This window comes from Physella acuta, unplaced genomic scaffold, assembly GCF_028476545.2.
Source record: "Physella acuta isolate Inbredline_101_S28 unplaced genomic scaffold, ASM2847654v3 ptg001057l, whole genome shotgun sequence".
NCBI classification, from domain to species: Eukaryota; Metazoa; Mollusca; class Gastropoda; family Physidae; genus Physella; species Physella acuta.
The window spans coordinates 595,631-622,500 of NW_026732574.1; the positions used below are offsets into that span (position 1 = coordinate 595,631).

Here is a 26,870-nt window from a genome sequence, read left to right on the forward strand (position 1 = left end):
AATATAATATACATTGCCCCCACTTGTTAGAGTAAATATTTTCCATAAAATTATTTCTTCCTATTTCGTCAGGGGGAGAGGGTGATCTTGCTTCCGTAGCATTCAAAATCGTAATAAACACTGGGGGGGGGGGGGTGGATGACTCGAAGCTGGTACTCGACAAGACATGTCTAGAGACCTTATACAGCTGCCACAGCTGGTGACTTGCATACAGCTGGCGTACAGCTCCTGTAGTTGAAAACTTGAACACAGCTCCCAAACTTTAGACTTGCAGCTTCCACACCCCTGAGATGTGGCTTCCAGCTTACTGCAGCATCCCACAACTTTACCAAACCACAACAACACCGTGTCCGATCCACAAGTTCTACTTCCGGCACGTTCTAACCTTTGACCCCGGCAGCGGGGCAGACTCAACCAGAACTAGATCAGAGACGAACTCTTTTAACTTTGTATGAGAAGCGCTACTAGGTAGGTAGGTAGGTGTGTAGGAGGGTAGGTGGTTAAGCGTGTAGGTGGGTAGGTAGGTAGGTAGTAGGTAGGTAGGTAAGTGCGCTATGATGTGAAATAATATTAAATACATAATTGTTATTTTGGTGCGAATGAATGTTGTTGCGAGAGATATGAGAGATATGACGAATGCATGTTAGATGACGCGGATGAAAGAGAGTGAAGTTTTGCCATAGGAACGGGTAGTTATGGTATGCAAGCTAGGTAGTTCGGACTAGGGAGAATGTGAGAGATACTTCGTGTAATGTCGATATCAAGGATAGTTTTATGTTTATTAATACGAGAATAGTAGTTGAATAATTATTGACCAAGAAAATAATAGGCATTGTGTAAAGCGATTATCGCCTGTATCGTGGTGATGGGAATGCACATGGTAGTGGTACGCTTTAAATGGTAGTAGTTCACGTATCAAACACGACACTCTTACAGCAGCCCTAATAGTCATGTATAAATGTGTCATCTAGTCGATATAGGTATTTGTGCTAAATTTCTCTTTTGCACATTTTTAGTTGTTTTTTCTGTTTGCGCATTTTTCTGTTTGCGCTTTTTTCCGTTTGCGCTTTTTTCTGTGTGCGCTTTTTTCTGTTTGCGCTTTTTTCCGTTTGCGCTTTTTTCTGTTTGCGCTTTTTTCTGTGTGCGCTTTTTTCTGTTTGCGCTTTTTTCCGTTTGCGCTTTTTTCCGTTTGCGCTTTTTTCTGTGTGCGCTTTTTTCTGTTTGCGCTTTTTTCCTTTTGCGCTTTTTTCTGTTTGCGCTTTTTTCCGTTTGCGCTTTTTTCTGTTTGCGCTTTTTTCTGTGTGCGCTTTTTTCTTTTTGCGCTTTTTTCTCGTTGCGCTTTTTTCTCTTTGCGCTTTTTTCCGTGTGCGCTTTTTTCTCTTTGCGCTTTTTTCCGTGTGCGCTTTTTTCTGTTTGCGCTTTTTTTCTGTGTGCGCTTTTTTCTTTTTGCGCTTTTTTCTCTTTGCGCTTTTTTCCGTGTGCGCTTTTTTCTCTTTGCGCTTTTTTCCGTGTGCGCTTATTTCCGTTGCGCTTTTTGTTTTGCGCTTTTTTCCGTTGCGCTTTTTTCCGTTGCGGTTCTTTCCGGCCACCACATGTAAACAGGGTGGGGGGGAGGGGCGGATGAATACCAAGGAAAATACCCACCCCCTCACAAGGATATCAGGTAACACCATGGAATTCCACAGGACGGCAAAAATCGAGCGACAATTTTAAAAATTAATGAGAGAGAAATTAGAGGTGTGTGTGTGGGGGGAGGGGGGGGGTGGGGGTGAGTTAAATGGTAAAGGCAACAATAAAATATTTAACAACGTAAAATTACGTTACTTCCCCACACATCTGAAGAAATGTCTATTAATTTAGCAAAATTAAAATACGCGAGTTCCCTAATAACTCAGATGTCTAATAATGTATTAACATTACACGAGTTCCCTAATAACTCAGATGTCTAATAATATAGCAACATTATGCGAGTTCCCTAATAACTCAAACGTCTAATAATATAGCACCATTTCGATACGCGAGTTCCCTACATAAGTGACATGTGCCCAAGGCCATGGCCAGTGACCGACTTAAAGATATCAAATATAGGGTAAATCGAGATAAGCAGATTGTCTAAAAATAGATTAATGTTTTTCACAGAAGAAACTTGTGAAAAAAACGTGAAAGAAAACAAAAAAAAAACAACCAGCTAATAAAAAAACTAAACGGAAGTCAATACGACACAGAGGTAAAAATAAAATAGACAAACGATGTTGGGGCAGGTGGATGTGTGACGTCATAGGATGAAAGTAAACAGCTTCTGGACAACAGCTCAACACCTGGCGTGGCTGTTGAAACTGTTTCTATCGCCTCTCAATCCCCCCTCCACCCCCTCCCTTCTACACTTGATGAATAGACTGCTACACTTATAAATAACTTTAAAACAAATTTAACCAGTTCATTAGCATTTTTGAAAAACCGACATTTTGCAAATCTATTTACAGCATCTCAAGTTTTACAACAACAAAAAAAACATGGACATATACAACCGATCTAGCTACTCCCCAGGTCATAGCACTAGCTACTCCCCAGGTCAAGCACTAGCTACTCCCCAGGTCATAGCACTAGATACTCCCCAGGTCAAGCACTAGCTACTCCCCAGGTCATAGCACTAGCTACTCCCCTACCAGGTCATAGCACTAGCTACTCCCCAGGTCATAGCACTAGCTACTCCCCTACCAGGTCATAGCACTAGCTACTCCCCAGGTCATAGCACTAGCTACTCCCCTACCAGGTCATAGCACTAGATACTCCCCAGGTCAAGCACTAGCTACTCCCCAGGTCATAGCACTAGCTACTCCCCTACCAGGTCATAGCACTAGCTACTCCCCTACCAGGTCAAGCACTAGCTACTCCCCTACCAGGTCATAGCACTAGCTACTCCCCTACCAGGTCATAGCACTAGCTACTCCCCTACCAGGTCATAGCACTAGCTACTCCCCAGGTCATAGCACTAGCTACTCCCCTACCAGGTCATAGCACTAGCTACTCCCCTACCAGGTCATAGCACTAGATACTCCCCAGGTCAAGCACTAGCTACTCCCCAGGTCATAGCACTAGCTACTCCCCAGGTCATAGCACTAGCTACTCCCCTACCAGGTCATAGCACTAGCTACTCCCCAGGTCATAGCACTAGCTACTCCCCAGGTCATAGCACTAGCTACTCCCCTACCAGGTCATAGCACTAGCTACTCCCCTACCGGGTCATAGCACTAGCTACTCCCCAGGTCATAGCACTAGCTACTCCCCAGGTCATAGCCCTAGCTACTCCCCAGGTCATAGCACTAGCTACTCCCCAGGTCATAGCACTAGCTACTCCCCTACCAGGTCATAGCACTAGCTACTCCCCAGGTCAAGCACTAGCTACTCCCCAGGCCATAGCACTAGCTACTCCCCTACCAGGTCAAGCACTAGCTACTCCCCTACCAGGTCATAGCACTAGCTACTCCCCCACCAGGTCATAGCACTAGCTACTCCCCTACCAGGTCATAGCACTAGCTACTCCCCAGGTCATAGCACTAGCTACTCCCCTACCAGGTCAAGCACTAGCTACTCCCCTACCAGGTCATAGCACTAGCTACTCCCCTACCAGGTCATAGCACTAGCTACTCCCCTACCAGGTCATAGCACTAGCTACTCCCCTACCAGGTCATAGCACTAGCTACTCCCCTACCAGGTCAAGCACTAGCTACTCCCTACCAGATCATAGCACTAGCTACTCCCCAGGTCATAGCACTAGCTACTCCCCTAAGCTATAAATGGGTCAGACCCGGAGAAAAAAACGAACAAATAATTACAGAGGAAGGATGGTATTGAAAGAGGAAGGATGGTATTGAAAGGATGGTTATAGATCTATATAGCTGATATTGTGAGACATAAAGATGGTAGTTGAGCGAATAAAGTTCTCTACAGAATCGTATTTAAATGGCTGACAGTCAATTAGCCATACCTACAGACTATATAATTAAGTGGGGCGACTGCACGTGAGGTCAAACCATACCCTAAGACACTGATTCTAGTTTTCACAGTAACGCTTACACCGACTCTTACCGGTGTAAGCGTGCGGGTGGGCGTGGCTAACCAATAAGCACGTTGTTTGATATAGTCACGGACACGTTCGTGTTAGGCCAGATTATACTTGTTTAGTGTTTAGGGTTGACCGGTAGCCATCTAGTTACTGTAACAACTCAACAGATAACTAAATACCATTCAAAACATTTCTAAAAGCCAAGAAAATGTGTTAAATAAATAAAATAATTTAACGACCGCTAGCCTAAATGAAGTACACAGATAGACTGTCTTAGAGTATATCAACCGAACTCAAAGCCAGTCAAATTACCAGTCAACTAAAAGCCTCCAGTTAACTAAACCTCACGTCAACTAAACCTTCCGTCAACTAAACCTTCAGTCAACTAAACCTTCAGTCAACTAAACCTCCAGTCAACTAAACCTTCAGTCAACTAAAGCTCCAGTCAGCTAAACCTCCAGTCAACTGAACCTCCAGTTAACTAAACCTTCAGTTAACTAAACCTCATGTCACTAAACCTCCAGTCAACTAAACATCCAGTCAACTAAACATCCAGTCAACTAAACCTCCAGTCAACTAAACCTCCAGTTAACTAAACCTCCAGCTAACTAAACCTTCAGTTAACTAAACCTCAAGTCACTAAACCTCCAGTCAACTAAACCTTCAGTCAACTAAACCTCCAGTCAACTAAACCTCCAGTCAGCTGCAGTCAACAGACAAGCCTGTACCTGCCCTCGAGGTCGACAGTGAAGATACAACAGCTGACAGATCAGCTGATTGTTAACCTACTTTCTCTAACGGCCTTAATCAAGAGAAAAATCTCAAGTTACTCACCTTCTCAGCCTCAGCACACTGCCCACTAGATCAGTACTCGCTAGTACACCAACACATGCAACACTCTCCGTCACACATCACTGAACATCACCATCCGTTACGCTGGGTGTTGAATAATCACGAGCAATTTTCCCCCCATTCACCGCAATAACATCGGGCGGAAAGTAGGTCATTGATCAGCGTTACCGTACTTGTGGCGTTAAACGCTTGCTGTACTGACACGCCACAAGACTGCGTGGCTTTACACAAATGGAGAAAACAACTAGGCAAAGGTAACTGGAGTATTTCTAACACGAAAATTGAAATGATAAACGCTAAGTATTTTTTAAACAGATTTTGTTTTCAGTTATCATGTGCTCATTGCTAAAAACATTTTATATAATTTTGTCTAGTTGGGAGAGGAGGGGATGTCGCATTAAACATTACTGGGGAAGGCGAACACTGGTTTAGTACATATTTCTTATATAAAATATATATTTCTTTAATTTTTATCTATGGAGGTAGGGCGGTGAACGTGCACCGAGAGAGGGGAAGACCCAGTTGCACACCCCCCCCCCCCATCCCAGAGAGACGCCTGAAATTTTTTTGAAAGTTCAAATGGACAAGTGTTACTTGACCCAAAACTTTCTGAAATTGATTTAAAAAAACAACACCAGTGTGTGTGTATATATATATATATATATATATATATATATATATATATATATATATATATATATATATATATATATATATATACAATCATTAAAAAAACCATTTCAAAAACACGACACAAAATGCGATTATTTTAGTTTTTAAAAATGTAGCAATTATTATTCCTGGAAAAAGTTCTTCTTCGTTCTTAAGTTTTTAGAGTTGGAAGGGATCGAGCTTTATCTGCCATAGGATTTGAACTCGAAACTTTTTCGAAATTAACATCTTTGTTGACTCGACCACACCCCCTACACAATTAAGTATACGAGTCAACTAGCAGTTGTTTGCTTTTGTTGTTTCTCCTAGAAGAGTGGCTGTCCCCAGCTAACGAGCCTCATTTGCCCGAGGGTTCGAACTCGAGACTTTTTCGGTATAGCAAGCATGAGCTTTACCGACTTGACCACGCCGACCCCTTTAGCAATAGTTAAACAATAACTTCACTAGCACTAGCACATAAAATAAAGGAGACAACGAACCAGGTTTGTTTTTATATGACTGCAATTTTTATTCTATAACAAACATGTTCTATTGTCAACTACTAATCAGATAAACTTAAACCTTATTTAATTAATTTAAAAAACATTGTATTATTTCAATAAAATTCATCAGTGCGTCAAATTAAAAATTCAGCTAAGATTTAAAGGACACACACATGTTGACATAATTAAGAGGATAATTCTAGTTTTAATTGAAATAAAATAAAATTGATAAAAAAAAACAACTGAGACGTAACATTGTGAAAACATTAGAGACTTCGTTATCTAGCGCCAGATAACCAAATTTAGCGGAGGAAATCAAAGAGAGAATCTGTCACGTCACGATAACAAAGAGAAATGGAATGTGCTGGGAATCGAATTCATTAGCCGCTAACGCCGGGTCTTGTTAGGGGGGGGGGGGGGTCGAGTGGTTGTAAATCAATATGGCGGGCGGCTGTCTGAGTTCAATTGGTGAGCACTTGATAAATTGTGACCCTGGGTTCTGTGGAGAGAGGAGGACCTAACTTTTAGGTCTGTGTGAGGGGAATGTAAGCCTATATATTTGATTGGGGGTGGGGGGGGGGGGGGTGGCAGACATGAGGTGTGACCCAGTAAGTAGGTCAGATATGAGGGGTGACCCAGTAGGTCAGATATGAGGGGTGACCCAGTAGGTCAGTGGTCAGATATGAGGTGTGACCCAGTAGGTCAGATATGAGGGGTGACCCAGTAGGTCAGATATGAGGGGTGACCCAGTAGGTCAGATATGAGGGGTGACCCAGTAGGTCAGTGGTCAGATATGAGGGGTGACCCAGTAGGTCAGATATGAGGGGTGACCCAGTAGGTCAGATATGAGATGTGACCCAGTAGGTCAGTGGTCAGATATGAGGTGTGACCCAGTAGGTCAGTGGTCAGATATGAGGTGTGATCCAGTAGGTCAGACATGAGGTGTGACCCAGTAGGTCAGATATGAGGGGTGACCCAGTAGGTCAGATATGAGGGGTGACCCAGTAGGTCAGATATGAGATGTGACCCAGTAGGTCAGTGGTCAGATATGAGGTGTGACCCAGTAGGTCAGTGGTCAGATATGAGGTGTGATCCAGTAGGTCAGACATGAGGTGTGACCCAGTAGGTCAGATAAGAGGTGTGACCCAGTAGGTCAGTGGTCAGATATGAGGTGTGATCCAGTAGGTCAGATATGAGGTGTGACCCAGTAGGTCAGTGGTCAGGTATGAGGGGTGACCCAGTAGGTCAGTGGTCAGATATGAGGTGTGACCCAGTAGGTCAGTGGTCAGATATGAGGTGTGACCTAGTACGTCAGAGGTCAGTCATGGGGTGTGACCCAGTAGGTCAGTGGTCAGATATGAGGTGTGACCCAGTAGGTCAGTGGTCAGATATGAGGTGTAACCCAGTAGGTCAGTGGTCAGATATGAGGTGTGACCCAGTAGGTCAGTGGTCAGATATGAGGTGTGACCCAGTAGGTCAGTGGTCAGATATGAGGTGTGACCCAGTAGGTCAGTGGTCAGATTTGAGGTGTGACCCAGTAGGTCAGTGGTCAGTCATGAGGTGTGACACAGTAGGTCAGTGGTCAGATATGAGGGGTGACCCAGTAGGTCAGTGGTCAGATATGAGGTGTGACCCAGTAGGTCAAATATGAGGTGTGACCCAGTAGGTCAGTGGTCAGATATGAGGTGTGACCCAGTAGGTCAGTGGTCAGATATGAGGTGTGACCCAGTAGGTCAGTGGTCAGATATGAGGTGTGACCCAGTAGGTCAGTGGTCAGATATGAGGTGTGACCCAGTAGGTCAAATATGAGGTGTGACCCAGTAGGTCAGTGGTCAGATATGTGGTGTGACCCAGTAGGTCAGTGATCAGACATGAGGTGTGACCTAGTAGGTCAGATATGAGGTGTAACCCAGTAGGTCAGTGGTCAGATATGAGGTGTGACCCAGTAGGTCAGTGGTCAGATATGAGGTGTGACCCAGTAGGTCAGTGGTCAGATATGAGGTGTGACCCAGTAGGTCAGTGGTCAGATATGAGGTGTGACCCAGTAGGTCAGTGGTCAGATATGAGGTGTGACCCAGTAGGTCAATGGTCAGATATGAGGTGTGACCCAGTAGGTCAGATATGAGGTGTGACCCAGTAGGTCAGTGGTCAGATATGAGGTGTGACCCAGTAGGTCAGTGGTCAGATATGAGGTGTGACCCAGTATGTCAGTGGTCAGATATGAGGTGTGACCCAGTAGGTCAGTGGTCAGATATGAGGTGTGACCCAGTAGGTCAGTGGTCAGATATGAGGTGTGACCCAGTAGGTCAGTGGTCAGATATGAGGTGTGACCTAGTAGGTCAGTGGTCAGATATGAGGTGTGACCTAGTAGGTCAGTGGTCAGATATGAGGTGTGACCTAGTAGGTCAGTGGTCAGATATGTGGTGTGACCCAGTAGGTCAGATATGAGGTGTGACCCAGTAGGTCAGTGGTCAGATATGAGGGGTGACCCAGTATTATAAATATAAAATTAATTAACATACTTGCTAAAAAAATAAACAGGTGACAATTTCGTTAACTTTCTCACGGGCTATGCGCTTACTATGTCCATCCCGCCATGGGTCACCATAGGGGTCATTTGACAAGTAAAATGTAGGGGTCGGTCTGTTGGGATCTTTAATGGATGGGATTCTCTAGGCTAACTAGAAGCGCGAGTTTCATCTGTTTTAGGAATACTGAGTTCTCTGTTGCACTAAGTATAACATTTTTCTCATGTCAAAATCACTAACAATATCACGAATCTACACCAATAAAAATTAAACATTTTTATGAGTTTAATTCTGCTTTTCTTAATGATATACTTGCTAAACTATTTGGTGAATTCCGATAAAGAGACTGTAGACTGCAATGATCTGCTTCTTAAAGTGGTGCGTTTATTGAGAAGAATACGACATGACGCGACTTTTGCCGCTCGTGCGCTGGCTGTGTTGTTTTTAGACTGCTGGACGCCCATTGGCTGGGAGTTGCCCTAACAGTTTTGTCACGTGAGGCAGGTCAATGAGCCGGGATGAGTGAGTGATAAACAAAAAGCTGAGACGTAATTTTCTCAGAGTCAGCTGTCAGACTATGACATGCATTCATAAGTTCTGACAGATGTCAACCTATAACATGAGTTCAGAAATTCTGACAAAAATCAATCTATGACATAAGGTTAGAAGTTCTGACTGATGTAAATTTATTACAATTAATTACATGAATTCAGAAGTTCTGACCAATGTCAGTCTATGTCATGTGGTTAGCAGTTATAACAGATTCTACGACATAACTTTATAACTTCTGATAGATGTCAATCTATGACTTGACTTTAGAAGTCCTGATAGATGTCAATCTATGACTTGACTTTAGAAATTTTGTTGTTTTCTCTTATGTGAGATCCATCGTGCTTGTACGTGACGTCATCCCTACCCTACCTGTATGTGACGTCATCCCTACCCTACCTGTATGTGACGTCATCCATACCTTACCTGTATGTGACGTCAGTGGTTATGAGTCCGCCGACCCCCTTTCTTCCTAAAGTCACGTCATTATATAGTCATACAAGACATATATGTCACATTCCGTGGTGGGGGTGGGAAGTGAGGGGAAGTGTTGTTAAAATTTTTTTTATGAAAACACACTGGACAGTAAAAAAAAAAAGAAAAAAAGAAAGCTTTCAAACAGAATTCAAGCAAAGAATTACCAACTGGTTTGTTGTTGTCGTGAGTCGTGAGTTACAGTAAAAATTGATCGATGTACCTAATTTTAACCTGGTCCAATCAATTTCGTTAATCCAAATACCTGTTTCCAATTTCAAAATAGAAAAAATCCAGATGAGAAGAGGAGCTGGAGTGAAGAGAAAGAAGGAGGTTTAGTTTTGTGACAATTTGCAACAGTACTGCGGGAGGGAATAGGCACACAAGTGTGACATAATTCATAGAACTGTAAATAGGTCTAGATTAAAACTTTGGTCACCGTTGATTTTTGCATTGGCGAGCCCATGTCTTAAATAAAAAACAACAACGTTAAATTAACCTTGTTTTTTTTTTAAAAAAAAAGGTAAAAATTGTGGTTTAAAATGTAAGGTATTTAAATCTAGAGTAAAACATGGGATATTTCAGTGAGGGGTAAGCTAACGAGAGAAGACGATGTCTGATTGTTTCATGCCAAGCAGTAAATAATGACTCGACCACCACCCCTCCTACCCCTTCACTGTTGTGCTACGCAATACGACTCCCCACCACACCCCATTTAATATAACACGTAAACAAACACTCCCATTAACCCCCCCCCCCCCCCACCCCACCACCATCACCATCACCTCCATTCCCCCACCCGATTCACAAATGCGATCACCAATTACGTTTTAGGGTCGGAAAACTCCACATCGCCGTCAAATATAAACAAAATAACTGAGACGTTTTTTTTTATTACTTGCATCGCAAGGGATTCCGTTACCATAGCAACCAGACCGTTTTGCACGCTGGTTCTAGCTGCTTTAAGTTTAATTTTGGAACATTCGGGAAAAATTAACTAGAGCTTATCAAGGACTCCGAACCTAGGCTGTTAAAAAAAAACAAAAACAAAAAAACAAAAAAAAAAAAAAAACCCCAAAAAAAACCAAACAAACATAAAATTACTAAGAGAATAGGTCTATAGCCCTAGAGGTGAATGTGTGTATTGTAAGAATATAAATGAATACACAATCTCTTGAGATTTACGTAGTGTGTGGGAGGGAGGGGGGGGGGGGGGAGAGGATACACATACATCTATTAAAAACATATCCATTCTGTTTTTATACAGTTTAGAAAACGTTCAGGCGTTCTGCTGCTCTACCTATGTAATTAAAGCAAGTTTTTTTTTAAAACCAAGATGGCCATAGATCATGTTTTCAGGAGACTTGCCGTATATATCTTGTACACAGAGGCGTAGCGAGGGGGGGGATGGGGGTGCGGACTGCACCGGGTGATACCATTTAGGGGGGTGACAACAAGGCAAAAAATAGCAAAATATATAGAGAAAAACTTGAGGGGGGGGGGTGCAAATCGAATTTCGAGGGGGGGGGGGTGCACATCGAAAGTTTGAGGGGGGTGCAAATCGAAAGTTTGAGGTGGGGGGGGGGGGGGTGCAATTCGAAAATTTAAGGGGGTGGGGGTGCAAATCGAAAATTTGAAAGTTTATCCCTGGGAAGGGTCGCTACGCCTCTGGGGGGGGGGTGACACCATTAAGTGCCGCACCGGGTGACACCCGACCTCGCTACGCCGCTGCTTGTACATGCTTTATATATTGCGTCTTGCAGAGAGCCGATAATAATGGAGGCGTGTCTTTAAAAACATGAATTTCAGATTAAAATATTCTAAAATAAATGTAAGCAAACATTTTTTTTTTTTGTAAAAATCTCTTCTTAAAAGTTATATTTTATGGTTCCCGGAATTCTTTAAATTTCATATAGGCTTAATAATTTTTTACACGTTACGGCATCTATATAAGCCGAGTTTCTAACTTTCCCTGTAACAGACAAACGCACATTCTCAAGCTTAGTTTCTTCTATTCACACACATTTATTAACTCATAGGTAGCATTAAAATGAGAAAAATTTTAATTAACGAAAAATTTATTAATAAATCAGACGCAGTTATATTTTTAAGAAAGCAGTCTAAGGGACATAACCGTATATATATTAAATTGTATAATGAGTTATGTTTATCTCCCCTATATTTTAAGGGCGGCTTTTTAAAAAAATTCTTTCGATTAAAAAAAAGGCAGTAAAAACAAACGTGGCCTAATTATAATCAGGTTAATTAAAATGTGTGATTTGTCCACGGGGCTACAGGATAAATATTTATGTTGCTCGAATTAATTGAATAAAAGCTTCAATGTTTCCTTTTCGAAAGCAATTTTAAAAATACATTTTTTTAGATTGAAAAAAATACAATTTTGTCGAGTTAACTCAGTGAAATCTAATCAAGACTACAAAAAGAAAATAATAATTTCCCAATGAAACGTACTTAGTCACAAGTGTTTCCAAGATGGGTAGTGAAAACATCAGACGGGTGAAGAGATAAAACTGGTTTTTAGGAGACAAAATAAATTCTCCGGATGTTTCCAGAAGGTAGAGTCAAGAATGGGACCACAACTTCATTGGGTCCATTAAGCAATGCGCTTTGAAAACTCTGACACATAATTAAGTCTGTTTAATTAGTTTAATTAATGAAGTAGCTAATGACACCAACTGGTTTACCAGGCCTTCTTAGGTCAAAATGTGTTACTCAAATTAGACGCAAATGTAATGGATCGATTTCTTTCAATCCTTGCAGATCAGTGCATATCCGATAACAACGCAAGAATATCTAATTTTCAATGTTTTTAAATATTATTATTAACTAGCCGTCCCGGCCAGGCCCTGCTCTGGCTTCTGTGAAAAACCTTTCTGTTAAAGACCATTACCTGTGTGTTTAGTAATCATCATAAACCCGGCATTGCCCACCCAAACCACAACCAACCAAAACAACAAAACGCAAACATAACGCTAACACAATTACAAATACAAACGAAAACAAAAACCTAACAACAAACTCAACCACAACCACAAACACCAATACAAACACAAAGAAAAAACAAACAAAAAAGCAAACGAAAACAAAAACCTAACAACAAACCCAACCACAAACACCAATACCAAAAAAAAAAAAAAAACAACGAAAAACCAAACGAAAACAAACCAAATCCAAACGCAAAACCAACCAAAAACACAAATACAAACCCAAAGAAAAAAACACAAACAAAAACAAAAAAAGAAAGAACAAAAACGAACCAAATCAAAACGCAACCACGAACGCAAACCCACCTAAACACAAAGAAAACACTAACGCGAACATAAACGCCCGGGGCGGAATCACCTGTTTTAGCTTAATGAACGACTATAGTACCCCAACTTATTCATAGTCTTTTGCACTCACTTAAACGAATGCGCCTGTTTCAATTTAATGAACAATTTTAATACTCGAAGCTTATCCGTAAAATACCTACAACATTTGCACTTGATCAATCCCCGCTAATTATGTAATTATTTTTTTTTCCCAACACCAAAACAAAGTAATTAATAAAATACTTAAAAAAAACTTTTTAAAAAACCACGTTTTTCTTGTGGACTAAAAAGTAGAAAATAAATTTTTCTTTTGTGCTTCCTCGAGCTGTGCAGGTTCTTGTGATGACTGACAAAAAACGTGGGTACGTTCACCATCAAATTTCCCGACCCATCTGCCCGACCCACGTTTTTTGTCAGTCCATCACAAGAACCTGCACAGCTCGAGGAAGCACAAAAGAAAAATTTATTTTCTACTTTTTAGTCCACAAGAAAAACGTGGTTTTTTAAAAAGTTTTTTTTTAAGTATTTTATTTTCTTCCTTTTTTAGTCCGTTGCTACACATGAAAAACGTGGTTTTTAAAAAAGTTTTTTAAATAGTTTATTTTCTACTTAATCTAATTACTTGATTAAGTATGACTTGACTAAGTGTTTATAAATACACGGACTAAAAAATCTTGAGCGACCAGGATTCGAACCTGGGTTGTCGCGGCCACAACGCGAAGTACTAACCACTATACGATCACGGCCAGCGCGCTCACATCGATTGGGGCCGAAGTAACTGTGTGAATAAGCCTCCAGTCTTGTCGGTATCTTTAGAAATCATGTCCTCAATTTTATGGTCCTTGGGGCGTAATTAAATTAAGCTAATTACGGTCTCTAATTGCTAGTTTTTATGATTGCATCTGAAATTGTTAGGCGAAAGTAGCCTGTATGCCAAATTTCAGATCTGTAGAGCAATCAGAAGTGGGCTAATTTTCGATGTCAATTTTAACAACAAACAAACAAATCCACAAACGCGAAGCTGAGTTAAGAAAAACGTGTTAAAAAGTAAATTTTTTCCACAAATGCAATGGTTTTATAAAGGGAAGTAATTGTGTTTTCCTAATTTATCAAAGGGAAGTAAGTGCTATAGGACTAAATAAAGACATAATTAGAATTGTTGTAAAAGATGATATTTTTTTAAAACTTGTGTTTAATGAACATGCCGACAATTATTACTATAATTTGAAAAATGAAAATTATTTCCCAACACTTTCAATAGTAATTTTTTAACTCATAAATTTAGACAAATGCGCACGATAATTGTCTAACACTTAAATCCATCCAAGACCAACGACAAACATATGCGTTACATACAGAACTGAGCTTTATATATTAGATGTGAAGACTATAATATTAAATTAAAAAAAAAAACCCGTGTGGATGTGTTGTGGGTATGGGGTGGGTGAGGGGTGGGGAATAACGACGTATCATTCAATCGACGTCAATTCCTTGAATGGAATAGGACGCTAATGTCTTTACGTTAATGAGGCCAAAAATAAAAAGGTTTCTTAGAGTAAATGGTTCACAAATAGCAGATCGGTTTTTCAGCAGAATTATTGTAGGTAGTGTCTTGTGTCAACTTCACTAAGAAGAAAGGGATAGAATGATACAAATGGTAAAAATTGTTTCTAAAACTTAAATATCGAGTTACAAATTATATTTTTTTTTACATTTTATACATGCTAAAAAGTAGCAAACAAAACGTATAAAAACATGATAAAACAAAAGCTTTCAAAAAGCACTAACGCTTTAACACATTAACAAATTATTTAGAATAAAAGTTGTAATACATAATTTGAAAACCTACAAACAGCCCGCCCACAACAGCTCGCTAACAACAGCCCACAAACAACATACCACACCAACAGCCCGCTAACAACAGCCCACAAACAACATACCACAACAACGGGCACACCATCAAACAACACACCAACAATCAGCCCACCAACAAACAACCCACCAACAAACAGCCCACCAACAAACAACCCACCAACAAACAGCCCACCAACACAGCCCACCAACAAACAGCCCACCAACAAACAGCCCACCAACACAGCCCACCAACAAACAGCCCACCTAAAACAGCTAACGAAACAAACAGCCCACCAACAAACAGCCCACCAACACAGCCCACCACTAGAGCACAGTTTCTGGCCAGTATCATCCATCTAATCCCGTCCAATTGACTTGTCCATCGATTACTTCTGCTTCTGGTTTTCTCGTCATCTAATCCACCTACCCTTGCCAGCTGACCCACCCCTCACCTCCACAGCCCCACCCACCATTACATTCCCCACCCCCACCCCACTTTCACAACCCCACCCCCCCACCACCACAGCCCCACCCACCCTCACACTCCCCCCACCCACCCCATTCACCCCCACTTTCACAAAACCTCCTCTACCTTTCCTCATGAGTTCCCCACCCTCACTCCCCCCCTCCCCCCCTAGTTCTCATCCCAATCATTATCAGCGGCAATATTGTTTGAATTCTTGATTGAGCTATCTTTATCACATCATCTAAATTACACACTAACCACATTAAATTACACACTAACCACATTAAATTACACACTAACCACATTAAATTACACACTAACCACATTAAATTAATGTCAGCGCCGTTTAATCAGCCTTTCGCTCCTTATTTTAAAAAATCACGTTTCTACACAGCTTTCACAATGTTTTATACATTGTGGAAATCACACACAATTGCACATAGAGGACACAACCACACGTACGTAGGGGACACAAAAATAGACATAGTGGACTCATAATTACATATATATGACACACACAGTTTCATATACATGAAATCTCAAACAAAGAAAATATTAGCGTATTCTGTCCTACTCTATGGCAAAGACTAATTGTAGAAGTATTTTAACTTTAAGCCCTTTAAAACTAAGTGCTAGGTTAAAACCCACCCCCTACCCCCCTCCCAATTCCAGCTTTGAGTGTGAGTGAGAATGGGCTAGCTAATACTTACACCACACGCATACACTGTACCCTTTCCTAGACCACCTTTCAGTACCCGGACATCTTTGTTTTTAAGCTCAAGTTGACCATTGGTCATCATCTGAACCATTCAAGCAAAAAAAAAAAACATTACCTCATCACCTAGTGGGATGCTATTTTTACCCCGTGTTGACCTGAAAGATTACCAACACAGCTTTTTATCTTTTTTTTTTACTTAACTGGCGCTATTCTCACGTGATTTTATCAAACATTCACAACATGGTTTAGATAGCTACACAGTATTATTATCCACTAATCCAAACTAGAACCTAATGTGCCAAAACAAACGGAATTTCCCCATAAAACGGGATTTCCCTTTGTTTGTACTAGCGGCTGATGAACGAACTAAAAACTTGATGGCACTAAGCTGTTTTTTAAAGACCAGATTTATGTTGTTGAATCGACGTCTTAATTGGAATTTACGGGATTATGTTTAGTTAGCTGTCACTGCACAAAAATAGTTTGAAATGGTGTCAGCTCTGATGTTTTAATCAAGCCCCAACCTCCCCTCCCAATCCACAAATTATTAAGGTCATCAGTGGAGTAAAAAAATCAGTGTTTCTTTCAGACTTTTTTCTTCGGGGGGGGGGGGGGGGGGGGGGCACTTGAAATTTTCGGGGGGGGGGGGGGGGGGGGCAGTAGACTTTCTTCGGGGGGCGGACACTGTTAAAAGTATATATTTTCTATATAAATTATATAAATTTCATTTCGTTGGGGAGGGGGGGGGGGGGGTAAAAATTTTTCGGGGGGGGGGGGGGGGGGGGGGGGGGGGGGGGCTTTGTCCCCCCCCCCGAAAGAGATGCCTGGAAGAAACTCTGAAAAAAATGCTGCAGCTAGCTGTATGTAGATCTGATGTTTTAACTCTAAGATAGGCTGTAGGTCCTCAACAACAGAAAATGTAATTTGACAAAAATGTTCAGCTTTTAAATTTGAAAACTTCTAAACATTTTTTGTTACACAAGTTTCTAAGTTAACGATTAAACGATGCAGTGTTGTTTTTTTATTGAACAAAAGAATCCCAGCATTCAGCACAAAATTCTGATGTGTTTATTAAACCTTTTTAATTTTAGCAACTCTATTTCACATTTGATGTATTCCAGCTGATGAAAACAGTATTCCGTTTCAGACATCTCTCCCACGAGCATGTTTAACGCCGCCTCCCTCCTTACCTCCCCCTTAAAGAAATAAACGTAAATGGCCGTGATGCTGCTCTTGGTAAACAGTAGATAAGAGAATAAATAAATATTTTGTGTTTTATTTCATCTATAAATACGATATGCGTAACCGATAGCGATTAAGCTGAACCAATTTGAATTCACGTACATAGGTAGTCGCCGATAGTTCAATATCAGATAGTTCTACAAATTCTACCTACCGTTTTGAAAACCCTACCCTAAATGCCAACAGCAAGCCCCCTACCCAAACAACCTATGCACCTTAAAGCCATTAAACTGCTCTCCGAACACCACCCCTCTCTCTGTAATATTAACAAAACCATCCCCCCCCTCCCCACAAGAGTCAGCATCATGCCCTGCTCACCCCCCGCCCCCCCCCATAGGACCACCAGCCTCATCCTGCCCAAATAACCCTCCACCCCACAAAATCCACCATCAACCCCCCCCCCCCCCACCCTCCCAACCTCATCAAACAAGATACATGGCAGATATTGAACCAGCCAACACCCCTGACGTTCTATAAATAGACCAAGTTTCGGAGTTTCCCGGCTCTATTTATGTTTTGTTGATGAGCGGAAAACAAATCAATGCAGCGCTCCGCAAAAACGTCTCCGTCAAAGTAGAACGTGACGTACACAATGAGGCCAACACAGCCCTGAGTCACGGCAGCTACAACAGATAGAATATCAATCTACCAAACTAGAACAGATAGAATATCAATCTAGCAAACTAGAACAGATAGAATATCACTCTAGCAAACTAGAACATATAGAATATCAATCTAGCAAACTAGAACAGATAGAATATCAATCTAGCAAACTACATCAGATAGAATATCAATCTAGCAAACTAGAACATACAGAATATCAATCTAGCAAACTAGAACATATAGAATATCAATCTACCAAACTAGAACAGATAGAATATCAATCTACCAAACTAGAACAGATATAATATCAATCTAGCAAACTAGAACAGATAGAATATCAATCTACCAAACTAGAACATATAGAATATCAATCTAGCAAACTAGAACATATAGAATATCAATCTAGCAAACTAGAACAGATAGAATATCAATCTAGCAAACTACAACAGATAGAATATTAATCTAGCAAACTAGAACATACAGAATATCAATCTAGCAAACTAGAACAGATAGAATATCGATCTAGCAAACTACAACAGATAGAATATCAATCTAGCAAACTAGAACAGATAGAATATCAATCTACCAAACTAGAACAGATAGAATATCAATCTACCAAACTAGAACATATAGAATATCAATCTAGCAAACTAGAACAGATAGAATATCAATCTAGCAAACTACAACAGATAGAATATCAATCTAGCAAACTAGAACAGATAGAATATCAATCTACCAAACTAGAACAGATAGAATATCAATCTAGCAAACTACAACAGATAGAATATCAATCTAGCAAACTAGAACAGATAGAATATCAATCTACCAAACTAGAACAGATAGAATATCAATCTAGCAAACTACAACAGATAGAATATCAATCTAGCAAACTAGAACAGATAGAATATCAATCTACCAAACTAGAACAGATAGAATATCAATCTAGCAAACTACAACAGATAGAATATCAATCTAGCAAACTAGAACAGATAGAATATCAATCTACCAAACTAGAACAGATAGAACATCAATCTAGAAAACTAGAACAGATAGAATATCAATCTACCAAACTACAACAGATAGAATATCAATCTAGCAAACTAGAACAGATAGAATATCAATCTAGCAAACTACATTAGATAGAATATCAATCTAGCAAACTAGAACAGATAGAATATCAATCTAGCCAACTACATCAGATAGAATATCAATCTAGCAAACTAGAACAGATAGAATATCAATCTAGCAAACTAGAACAGATAGAATATCAATCTAGCAAACTAGAACAGATATAATATCAATCTAGCAAACTAGAACAGATAGAATATCAATCTACCAAGCTAGAACAGATAGAATATCAATCTACCAAACTAGAACAGATAGAATATCAATCTAGCAAACTACAACAGATAGAATATCAATCTAGCAAACTAGAACAGATAGAATATCAATCTACCAAACTAGAACAGATAGAATATCAATCTAGCAAACTACAAATAGATAGAATATCAATCTAGCAAACTAGAACAGATAGAATATCAATCTACCAAACTAGAACAGATAGAATATCAATCTAGCAAACTACAACAGATAGAATATCAATCTAGCAAACTAGAACAGATAGAATATCAATCTACCAAACTAGAACAGATAGAACATCAATCTAGAAAACTAGAACAGACAGAATATCAATCTACCAAACTACAACAGATAGAATATCAATCTAGCAAACTAGAACAGATAGAATATCAATCTAGCAAACTACATTAGATAGAATATCAATCTAGCAAACTAGAACAGATAGAATATCAATCTAGCCAACTACATCAGATAGAATATCAATCTAGCAAACTAGAACAGATAGAATATCAATCTAGCAAACTAGAACAGATAGAATATCAATCTAGCAAACTAGAACAGATATAATATCAATCTAGCAAACTAGAACAGATAGAATATCAATCTACCAAGCTAGAACAGATAGAATATCAATCTACCAAACTAGAACAGATAGAATATCAATCTAGCAAACTAGAACAGATATAATATCAATCTAGCAAACTAGAACAGATAGAATATCAATCTACCAAACTAGAACAGATAGAATATCAATCTAGCAAACTAGAACAGATATAATATCAATCTACCAAACTAGAACAGATAGAATATCAATCTAGCAAACTAGAACAGATATAATATCAATCTACCAAACTAGAACAGATAGAATATCAATCTAGCAAACTAGAACAGATAGAATATCAATCTACCAAACTAGAACAGATAGAATATCAATCTAGCAAACTAGAACAGATATAATATCAATCTACCAAACTAGAACAGATAGAATATCAATCTAGCAAACTAGAACAGATATAATATCAATCTACCAAACTAGAACAGATAGAATATCACTCTACCAAACTAGAACAGATATAATATCAATCTACCAAACTAGAACAGATAGAATATCACTCTACCAAACTAGAACAGATATAATATCAATCTAGCAAAATAGAACAGATAGAATATCAATCTAGCAAACTAGAACAGATATAATATCAATCTACCAAACTAGAACAGATATAATATCACTCTACCAAACTAGAACAGATATAATATCAATCTACCAAACTATAACAGATATAGATCTAATATCAAACTACCAAACCATACAGAGTTTAGTATTTACCTAACAGAGATAATTAATTAATGTTTGTACAATCTTATAAAACAAAATCCTACAAATACAACAAACTTTTTATGACATTTTTTTTCTTTGCCTCAGACATGTCATTTACAGCACCGGTTTACCTTGACATGTTCGCTTCAGTATTAGTTTGTATCATCGGCTTGTGAAAACTGATACAGATTTACAATAGTAATATTTCTTCTGGCATGTCGATCTACTTTCATAAATTAAAGGTGGTTTACTTAGATATAATACAAAACGTCGAATTTCAATTTTATTTTTAAATATGGAAATATAATGTGGTGAGAAAAAAAATAGAAAGGTTTAGGGGGTATAGGCTTATAACTAGAGGTGAAATATATTTGGGATTATAGAAAATTTTTATTATATTATAAGCAGCATGTAATGAGTAAAATTAAAGTTAGGTATTTTACTCAGTAAATTTTTTTCTGACTGCTTACCACCTCATAATTATCTATAATAATAGTTTCGCTGTCTGTCTATCTATCTATCTATCTATCTATCTATCTATCTATCTATCTATCTATCTATCTATCTATCTATCTATCTATCTATCTATCTGTCTGACAAGAACGCTCTAGAGAAAAGACAAGCAATTTAAAAACATGCTTAGTAATTCGAAAAAACGAAGTATGACGTCGACACATTTAGCATAGAGTTGAAAATAATCTCACAGTAATATAATGACGTCATTGATTCTGGCGTAAACATTGAATAAAGAGGAAATGTTGTCTAATCTAAGTGGTTTGCGTGAAGAGTTTCTTGCATACAATTCTTCGGGTAGGGGCGAAGCCCCACCCCCCGCGTAAGAACGTCTGAGCCCCTCCCCCTCCCCAACTCAAAAGAAATTTCTTCATCGATACTCTATAATAAAATTACCGCCTAATTAATGTGTCTAATCTAAAAAGTGGTTTTCTTGCAATTTCTTTAATGCAATTCTTCGGGTAGTGGCTAAGCGCGACACCAGTGTTTCTTTCAGACTTTTTCCTCCCCGGAAAGGGGTGGGGGTAATTGAAATTTTCGGGGGCGGGGGTAGAATTTTCGGGGAGGGGGGGGCGGACACTGGAAAAAGTATATAATTATATTTCGTTGAATGGGACGGTAGACATGTTTTTTTTGGGAGTGGGGGGTGGGGGGTGGGGGGGGGGGTGGGGGGGGGGGGGGTGGGGGGGGGGTGGGGTGGGGTGGTTTCCTCATCGATACTCTATAATAAAATTACCGCCTAATTAATGTGTCTAATCTAAAAAGTGGTTTTCTCGCAATTTCTTTAATGCAATTCTTCGCGTAGTGGCTAAGCGCGACACCAGTGTTTCTTTCAGACTTTTTCCTCCCCGGAGAGGGGTGGGGTACTTGAAATTTTCGGGGGCGGGGGTAGAATTTTCGGGGAGGGGGCGGACACTGGAAAAAGTATATAATTATATTTCGCTGAATGGGACGGTAGACATGTTTTTTTGGGGGGGTGGGGGTGGGGGTGGGTGGGGTGGGTGGGGGTGGGTGTGGGGGTGGTGTGTGTGGGGGGGGGGTGGGTTGGTTTTAGTTTAGAGAAAAGAGACAGCACTATCAGCCTAGCGCCCGGTGTATCCTTCCTCAACGGGCCATTTTTCTCGTTAATACTAATAGTTTCGCTGTCTCTCTATCTATCTATCTATCTGTCTGACAAGAACGCTCTAGAGAAAACACAAGGAAAATAAAAACATGCATAGTATTTCGAAAAACGAAGTATGACGTCGACACATTTAGCGCACAGAGTAGAAAATAATCTCAAGCCGGATAGTGCACACATTGATATGACGTCATTGATTTGGTCTAATTTGGTCTAATCTAAGTGGTTTGCGTGAAGTTTCTTTCATACAATTCTTCGGGTAGGGGCGAAGCCCCACCCCCGCGTAAGAACGTCTGAGCCCCCCCCCCCCCTCTCCCCAACTCAAAAGAAATTTCCTCATCGATACTCTATAATAAAATTACCGCCTAATTAATGTGTCTCATCTAAAAAGTGGTTTTCTTGCAATTTCTTTAATGCAATTCTTCGCGTAGTGGCTATGCGCGACACCAGTGTTTCTTTCAGACTTTTTCCTCCACGGAGAGGGGTGAGGGTACTTGAAATTTTCGGGGGCGGGGGTAGAATTTTCGGGGAGGGGGCGGACACTGGAAAAAGTAAATAATTATATTTCGTTGAATGGGACGGTAGACATGTTTTTTTAGAGGGGGGGGGGGGGGTGGGGGTGTGGGGGGGGGGGTGTGTGGGTGGGTGGGGGGTGGGGTGTGTGGGGGTGGGGGGTGGTGTGTGTGGGGGTGGGGGGTGGGGGGTGGTGTGTGTGGGGGTGGGGGGGTGGGTGGGGGGGTGTGGGGGTGGGGGGGTGGTTTTAGTTTAGAGAAAAGAGACAGCACTATCAGCCTAGCGCCCGGTGTATCCTTCCTCAACGGGCCATTTTTCTCGTGCATAAATGTTTTTGTGTGTTAAAATTTTGCGGCTAAACATTTACATATACATACAATTTTAGTCCTAATAAATATATAATAAATGAAAGAACATTGACGTTTAGCATGTTCATGAACGTCATACATTATTATGAGTTCGCTCAAACCATGTTTTCTGCATTCCCTCCCTTACATCTCGAATTCTCCATTACCCCCCTTACATGTTTTCTTCTTCATTATCCCATCTTACACGTTTTCATCTGTATTTCCACCATTTCATCGTGTCTTCTCCATTAGATCCTTACATCTTGTCTTCTCTATTACCTCACTTACATCGTGTCCTCCCAATTACCTCCCTTACATCTTGTCTTCTCTATTACCTCCCTTACATCTTGTCCTCCCAATTACCTCCCTTACATCTTGTCGTCTCCATTACCGCCCTTACATCTTGCCATTACGTCACTTACACCTTGTCTTCTCAATTACCTCCCTTACATCTTGTCCTCCCAATTACCTCCCTTACACATTGTCTTCTCCATTACCTAACTTACACCTTGTCTTCTCAATTACCTCCCTGACATCTTGTACTCCCAATTACCTCCCTTACATCTTGTCCTCTTCATTACCTCCCTTACATCTTGTCTTCTTCATTACCTCCCTTACATCTTGTTTTCTCCATTACCTCCCTTACATAATGTCTTCTCCATTACTTCCCTTATATATTTTCTTCTCGATTATCTCCCTTAAATGTTGTCTTCTCTGTTACCTCCCTTACACCTTGTCGTCTCTGTTACTTCCCTTACAACTTGTCTTCTCCATTACCTCCCTTACATATTGTCCTCCCAATTACCTCCCTTACATCTTGTCTTCTCTATTATCTCCCTTACATATTGTCCTCCCAATTACCTCCCTTACATCTTGTCTTCTCCATTACCTCCCTTACATCTTGTCCTCTCCATTACCTCCCTTACATCTTGTCTTCTCCATTACCTCCCTTACATATTGTCCTCTCCATTACCTCCCTTACATCTTGTCTTCTCAATTACCTCCCTTACATATTGTCCTCCAAATTACCTCCCTTACATCTTGTCTTCTCCATTACCTCACTTACATCTTGTCTTCTCCATTACCTCACTTACATCTTGTCTTCTCCATAACCTCACTTACATCTTGTCCTCTCCATTACCTCCCTTACATCTTGTCTTCTCCATTACCTCCCTTACATCTTGTCTTCCCCCACTTATACCCTATATTCTGCATTCCCTCCATTACATCCAGTGTTCCCTCCCCCCCCCCCCTCTTTACACCCTGCAACAAATGCCAGACTACACCAGCATCACCACGATCAACCACTCAACCTTCGACCAATTTCCCACAATCGCCAGAGATGAAATATTGCCAGAATTATTACTGACACGGTATCCCCCTCTCACCAGAGATGAAATATTGCCAGAATTATTACTGACACGGTATCCCCCTCTCACCAGAGATGAAATATTGCCAGAATTATTACTGACACGGTATCCCCCTCTCACCAGAGATGAAATATTGCCAGAATTATTACTGACACGGTATCCCCCTCTCACCAGAGATGAAATATTGCCAGAATTATTACTGACACGGTATCCCCCTCTCACCAGAGATGAAATATTGCCAGAATTATTACTGACACCGTATCCCCCTCCTTCCGTAAGATCTCTTTAGCCCATCCCTCTCTCTCATGCGGCCAGAGGCGTAGCGACCCTTCCCGGCGACCGGGGACAAACTTTCGATTTGCACCCCCCTCGAACTTTTCATTTGCACCCCCCTCAAGCTTTCAACTTGGCGCCCCCCCCCCCTAAGGTCGGCGCCCGGGGACATATGTCCCCTCCGCCCCCCCCCCCCTCGCTACGCCTCTGCATGCGGCTCTTGCCCACCCCTTCCCGTCATGCCCTATCTCACTATCTAGTTTCCCGTCATGCCCTATCTCACTATCTAGTTTCCCATCATGCCCTAGCTCACTATCTAGTTTCCCATCATGCCCTAGCTCACTATCTAGTTTCCCGTCATGCCCTAGCTCACTATCTAGTTTCCCGTCATGGCCTAGCTCACTATCTAGTTTCCCATCATGCCCTAGCTCACTAGTTTCCCGTCATGCCCTAGCTCACTATCTAGTTTCCCGTCATGCCCTAGCTCACTATCTAGTTTCCCATCATGCCCTAGCTCACTATCTAGTTTCCCATCATGCCCTAGCTCACTAGTTTCCCGTCATGCCCTAGCTCACTATCTAGTTCCCCATCATACCCTAGCTCACTATCTAGTTTCCCGTCATGCCCTAGCTCACTATCTAGTTTCCCGTCATGCCCTAGCTCACTATCTAGTTTCCCGTCATGCCCTATCTCACTATCTAGTTTCCCATCATACCCTATCTCACTATCTAGTTTCCCATCATGCCCTATCTCACTATCTAGTTTCCCATCATGCTCTACCTCACCATCTAGTTTCCCATCATGCCCTACCTCACCATCTAGTTTCCCATCATGCCCTACCTCACCATCTAGTTTCCCATCATGCCCTATCTCACTATCTAGTTTCCCATCATGCCCTATCTCACTATCTAGTTTCCCATCATGCCCTACCTCACCATCTAGTTTCCCATCATGCCCTACCTCACCATCTAGTTTCCCATCATGCCCTATCTCACTATCTAGTTTCCCATCATGCCCTATCTCACTATCTAGTTTCCCATCATGCCCTATCTCACCATCTAGTTTCCCGTCATGCCCTATCTCACTATCTAGTTTCCCGTCATGCCCTATCTCACCATCTAGTTTCCCGTCATGCCCTAGCTCACTATCTAGTTTCCCATCATGCCCTATCTCACCATCTAGTTTCCCGTCATGCCCTATCTCACTATCTAGTTTCCCGTCATGCCCTATCTCACCATCTAGTTTCCCGTCATGCCCTAGCTCACTATCTAGTTTCCCATCATGCCCTATCTCACCATCTAGTTTCCCGTCATGCCCTATCTCACTATCTAGTTTCCCATCATGCCCTATCTCACTATCTAGTTTCCCATCATGCCCTAGCTCACTATCTAGTTTCCCATCATACCCTATCTAGTTTCCCGTCATGCCCTATCTCACTATCTAGTTTCCCATCATGCCCTACCTCACCATCTAGTTTCCCATCATGCCCTACCTCACCATCTAGTTTCCCATCATGCCCTATCTCACTATCTAGTTTCCCATCATGCCCTATCTCACTATCTAGTTTCCCATCATGCCCTATCTCACCATCTAGTTTCCCGTCATGCCCTATCTCACTATCTAGTTTCCCGTCATGCCCTATCTCACCATCTAGTTTCCCGTCATGCCCTAGCTCACTATCTAGTTTCCCATCATGCCCTATCTCACCATCTAGTTTCCCGTCATGCCCTATCTCACTATCTAGTTTCCCGTCATGCCCTATCTCACCATCTAGTTTCCCGTCATGCCCTAGCTCACTATCTAGTTTCCCATCATGCCCTATCTCACCATCTAGTTTCCCGTCATGCCCTATCTCACTATCTAGTTTCCCATCATGCCCTATCTCACTATCTAGTTTCCCATCATGCCCTAGCTCACTATCTAGTTTCCCATCATACCCTATCTAGTTTCCCGTCATGCCCTATCTCACTATCTAGTTTCCCATCATGCCCTAGCTCACTATCTAGTTTCCCATCATGCCCTAGCTCACTATCTAGTTTCCCATCATGCCCTAGCTCACTATCTAGTTTCCCATCATGCCCTAGCTCACTATCTAGTTTCCCATCATGCCCTAGCTCACTAGTTTCCCGTCATGCCCTATCTCACTATCTAGTTTCCCATCATGCCCTAGCTCACTATCTAGTTTCCCATCATGCCCTATCTCACTATCTAGTTTC

General features: G+C 41.0%; 1 protein-coding gene across 1 annotated transcript in view; it reads right to left on the reverse strand.

The window, feature by feature from the left end:
- The window catches only part of LOC131955142 (monocarboxylate transporter 12-B), a 59,961-nt gene extending 54,908 nt beyond the window's left edge, over positions 1-5,053 (reverse strand). The window contains exon 1 of the mRNA XM_059319130.1: positions 4,901-5,053. The gene's annotated coding sequence lies outside the window, so the exon portion shown is untranslated. The remainder of the gene's footprint in view (positions 1-4,900) is intronic.
- Positions 5,054-26,870: the final 21,817 nt, after the last annotated feature.